The 5,645-nt window shown below is 36.0% G+C and overlaps 1 protein-coding gene across 1 annotated transcript in view; it reads left to right on the forward strand.

Moving 5' to 3' along the window:
- LOC106875212 (formin-J) overlaps positions 1-5,645 on the forward strand; it is a 190,854-nt gene that overhangs the window by 135,260 nt on the left and 49,949 nt on the right. The gene's annotated exons all lie outside the window — the stretch shown is intronic.

Here is a 5,645-nt window from a genome sequence, read left to right on the forward strand (position 1 = left end):
ATATATATATATATATATAATATTCTTTTACATATTTCAGTCATTTAACTGTGGCCATATTGGAGCACCGCCTTTTACTCGAAGAAATCGATCCTGGGCTTATACTTTTAATGGTCGCTTCTGCCGAATCGCTAAGTTACGAGGACGTAAACAGACCTAGATCAGTTGTCCAGCGATGGGGTGGGGTGGGACAAATGCAGACACAAAGACACACACATAAATATGTACATATATACAATGGGCTTCTTTCAGTTTCCGTCAAACAAATCGGCTCACAAGGCTCTGGTAGACCCGTGTAGTAGACGACACTTGCCCAAGGTGCCACGCAGGGGGACTAAACCCAGAACCATGTGGTTGAGAAGCAAGTTTCTTACCACACAGCCACGCCTGCGCCTAATGTGTGTGTGTGTGTGAGTGTGTGTGTGCAATGTGTGTGTGTATGTGTGCTGATGTTTGTTTTTATGTTCAGTTCTAATAAAACCAATTTTACATTAATCTAATGGGTTACTCTATACTTTTGTAGAGTACAAATTTATTATTGTAATTCAAGAATGTTATTGGCAGTGACTTCGAAGTTTCGGCCAGTTAAGCCATTGTCGACAATCCGACGATGGCTTAACTGGCTGAAACTTCGAAGCCACCGTATGAGAATACATTGTTGTATAAGAATATATGTGCGGTAAGTAGCTTGCTTACCAACCTCATGGTTCTGGGTTCATTCCCACTGCGTGGCAACTGGGGTAAGTGTCTTCTACTAAGGCCTCGGGCCAACCAAAGCGTTGTGAGTGAATTTGGTATACGGAAACTGAAAGAAGCCCGGCATATATATATATATATATATAGATAGATAGATGGATAGATGTGTGTGTGGTTGTACCCCACTATCATTTGCCAACCGATGTTGGTGTGTTAACATTCCCGTAACCTAGCAGTTCTGCAAAAGAGACCGATAGAATAAGCACTAGACTTTCAAAGAATAAGTCCTGAGGTCGATGTGTTCGACTAAAGCGGTGCTCCAGCATGGCCGCAGTCAAATGACTGAAACAAAAGAATATCTACATATATATAGACACTCCGTCGGTTACGATGATGAGGGTTCCAGTTGATCTGATCAGCCGAAGAAACCTGGTCGTGGAATTAACGTGCAAGTGGCTGAGCACTCCACAGACACGCGTGCCCCTTCAAATATTTCTCAGGGAGATTCAGCGTGACAAAGTGTGTGATAAGGCTGGCCCTTTGAATTACTGGTACAACTCATTTTATATATATACATGTATGTGTGTGTATATGTTTGTGTGTCTGTCCCCCCAACATCGCTTGACAACCGATGCTGGTGTGTTTACGTCCCCGTAATTAAGCGGTTCGGCAAAAGAGACCGATAGAATAAGCACTAGGCTTACAAAGAATAAGTCCTTGGATCGATTTGCTCGACTAAAAGCGGTGCTCCAGCATGGCCACAGTCAAATGACTGAAAGAAGTTTCTATAAAAGAAAGAAGTTTCTATAAAGTTTTTAAACATCGAATGGCTACAGGGGTCCACCAGAAAAAAATCGTAATCAAAGGGGTCCATAGATAAACGCAATAGCTGAGAATCCCTGCTCTAAATAAAGTTGCTATTTAGCATAGTCTTCATTACAAGTGATGCATTTGCCTCGTTAAATTCAAATTTCGAATCCTACTTTGAAATGGTTTTGCATCAAGTGTTTTGTTTTCAATGGTGGTTCCCTGTTTACACTTCTTAATTTATCCGTACATATTCTTGTCTGTGTATCATCTCCGTAAACAATCTGTAGCCCTCTTGCGGCTGTCGGACAGCGGTAACCCCGCCCTTGTCAAGAACTCAATGATGACACATTGCTTCTTCTTGGAAATCATTATTAACATGTAAAGAACTGATAGAGACACTATAGAAGAGTACTCTTCCAGCATTTGCCATTTGAACGACCTCTATCAGTTAATAAGACAGGTATGCCAACTTTAGTATTAGTTTTGTCATAACCCTCATATTTATCACTAAAAAGTTTACACCATTCTCACTCAGTCATTTAATTGTCTTTTTATCAGCTTAAAGGTGAAGAAGGGCGGGACTGTTTCTGCTTATAACAAGGGTCATTATTCCAGCTACTTCAACTACTGAGATTGTAAATCAGAGATAACGATTACTTGCGTTTGTAAAATGTTTTTGTTTTTATTTTGGATTTGTCTTTTGTTGTTTTTTTTTTGTTATATTGTTTACTGACATAAACAAGTGATGATGACTCACTAAAATACTGATTAAGTTGAATTTGTCAGTATTTATTTTATCTTATGTTTTAAGCGCGGTACATTTTATATGAGCTGCTATGATAATATTTCGTCTGCATAACTTGCAAATGAGTTAGGTATGATGGTAGACACACAGTTATTGTTGTCCTAAATTTATCAATTACTGCAACACCATAACCTTTGTGAGGGCCTCGACCATTGTTTTAGAAGGACATTCATCTTCCTGTATAAATAAGCTCTCAGAGGATGACGTATCGACTGTTAAACCTTGAGGTAATTTACAGAGTTGTATATCACGACAATGGGAATTTAGTAGAATACCACTTGATCACAGGCCTAGGCTTGGTCAACCTAGGTCGAGTCCCTTGGATTGGGAGGTATGTTGTAAGACTCGAAGTACCAGTGACATTCAGGATGCAATGTCTTAAATTAATGATATTGGTTACTTTTGACATGTCTGAATTGAAACCTTTTTATTTTGCTCTATGACGTACACTTGCATATTACATATATACTTTTGATTTCTCACTCGGTCCCAATATGGCTACATATTGGCAACGGGAATTCAAAAGAATTCAAAACTTACATTGATCCCAATACTTGGGAGACACTTATTTTTACTAATTTTATTATACTTTATTAATTATTATTTTTATTATTGGAATGTTTGCTTTAGTGGGATTTGACTTCAGAATGTTACTTATTGAGGTGTGTAGTGAGGTGAACGTTATTAGGAGTATATATTATTGGTTTCTGATTTTGGTACAAGGCCAACAAGTTTGCAGAAGGGTTTAAGTCGATTACATCGATCCCAGTGTTCGACTAGTACTTATTTTGTCGACCTCGAAGGAATAAAAGGCTAAGTCGACCTCGGGAGAATTTGAACTCAGAATGTAATGACGGACAAAATGTCGCTAAGCATTTTTCCCACCGTGCTAACGATATTAGAAATATATAACATTGATTATAAAATAATAGGATAAAAGTCTGTATACGTACGTACTTATGTATACTCGTGTATGTGTTTTACTTATCTATGATGGTCAAATGTTTTAGGTTTTATGGTATTCATCAATGGTTGATTAGATTTAAACTTCCAGGACACATTCAATCTGTGATATACACGATTTATCTATAAATGATAGCTGAAAAAATCTGGTATATCAGCTAGTTTTACAGATATTGATTAAAAATATAAAAAAAGAACTTACACATGCATACTATGCCTAAACATGTGTATGGTTGGTGTAGGAGTCTTTTGGGTTATCGATGACCTTTATCTCGATCATTATAACCACGATTATCAGTTTTGTTAAATAAGCAGTTATTCTCTTTTTAACAAGGTGAAGGAACCTTTTTGTTCAATAGCGTAGAGATAGGTTCTAACATTGAATTCGCTATACAGGGTCATTACACCCACAGAGACAGGAAGAGGTATAAATGGAATGTCATTAGTTAGGGAAGTTGATTTTAAAACTAAAACATTTTGCTTTGAGCCATGGCAAATCATAAAATTGTCGTAAATTTCTTTCTTTTAATTTTTTTTCAAAGTGTTTCTAAACAAAATGAAAATATAGAGATAAAATCTCGTGAAAAAATAAATTTTACGAGAAAACAATCATACTAACAAGCAATATTTGTTGAACATCAGAGAAAGGACTAAATGAAAACTTATTTGTAAAAGCAAGAATATTATACAAGTAAAAATAATAAGTCAATCAAGTACGAAAAATAGGTACATACAAAATGGCAGTAAGCCTGACTGTCCACATCAAACTGCTATTCGCCATAAGTAAACCATTATAATAAGTGTATCATGAACGAAAAGTGACAAAAAGATAAATACTTGAAAGGTATTTTTAATAAAATGTTCCAAAGGAAGATTAATTCGTTCGGCGGTTGCACTACATGTTTAACTAACATTGATAAGGGACTTCCGGTTCTGATGATGGCAGTAATTAAAAATATAAGGAGAGAATATTTACAACAATGCAATGTCCTCATTTTGGCAAATGCATATTTATTTATAATTCCTTTCAGCAACTAATAAACTGTATCTTGAACATATCAAAGTAAACAAAGGCAAAAGACAATGTACTAACAGAGATTTGGTGGGGAAAAATAGCAGTAAAATACAATGTTTTAAAAATAAAACATTAAAAGAAAATATTGACTAAGCTTTATAGCAATACTTACGACATGAACATCTGCTCTTCGCACTGATAAAAACTGAAAATACCATAGAAAGTGGTTGGGAGATAGAAGAAAAAATACTGGGTCTAAATTGATCACCCACATAACTAGAGGTATAGGCATTGAGAAATTCTGTCAACAAAAGAATAATTAACAAGAAATTTTGTTGCAAGCAATTATCGGTCAGCACAGACGAGATGTCCAGTTACAAAATATAGATTTGACAACTCCTTCTTTGAAAAATATGCATACTTTTCTTGAGAAAAATCTGAAGAATAAGCTGCTTAACCAGAATATGAGCTTAACCAAGATATAAGAATTCCGAAGAAGTATTGACCTTGTATCTTGAACGTTACCTCCGTACAATTCAGGAACAAGAAATTTCCAATGGGTATACCATAAGATAAAAGGTAGAAAACAGCAACTGACCACGATTTCTTGCTGTGCTGAACCAAACTTGAAGATGTAGAAAATATTGCTATCTGCGAGGTTTTGTGTGATATCGCCAGAGCAAACCGGAATAGAATAGCAGATAAAAATAACAAATACAAATGAACACTCGCAGATCAAAAGAATGTTCGCGGAACTTAATAATACAAACACATATATAACACAACCAACTTGATATCTGAGACCACGAAATAAAAACATGTCCTATTATTTTATCGCATGTGAACAGCAGAATTTCTTCGATACAGCACTATGGTTGATAAAATCAACGTAAACCCGTTGATGACAGCTTTTTTTCTCACCAGCAATGGTAGTATTCTAATGATTTAAACTAGTAATATATATATATATACACACACACACACACACACTTACTATCTTATTTTTGTTTGTAACTGAGCAGAAAACATAAGAGTATTGGATAAAATCTTTGACAGATACAGATGGAAAAACTATACTGTGAGTTCAAGTCCCGTTACGGTTACCTTACACTTTTACTCATCAAGAGTCGGCAAAGTAATCAATATTTGGATTGATTACACAGCTTGCCATTTGAAACATTGCTCTCACCACCTCACTAACGAAAGGTTCCTGGGCTGTTTGGAAAAGTGTAAACTATTTGTGTGTGTTTATATATGCCTACACTTTGGTTTCGGACTCTCTTTCTCTCTCTTTTTCTCTCTCTCTCTCTCTCTCTCTCTCTCTCTCTCTCTCTCTCTCTCTCTCTCTCTCTCTCT

The sequence above is a fragment of the Octopus bimaculoides genome, chromosome 16, assembly GCF_001194135.2.
Source record: "Octopus bimaculoides isolate UCB-OBI-ISO-001 chromosome 16, ASM119413v2, whole genome shotgun sequence".
In the NCBI taxonomy this organism is placed as follows: domain Eukaryota; kingdom Metazoa; phylum Mollusca; class Cephalopoda; order Octopoda; family Octopodidae; genus Octopus; species Octopus bimaculoides.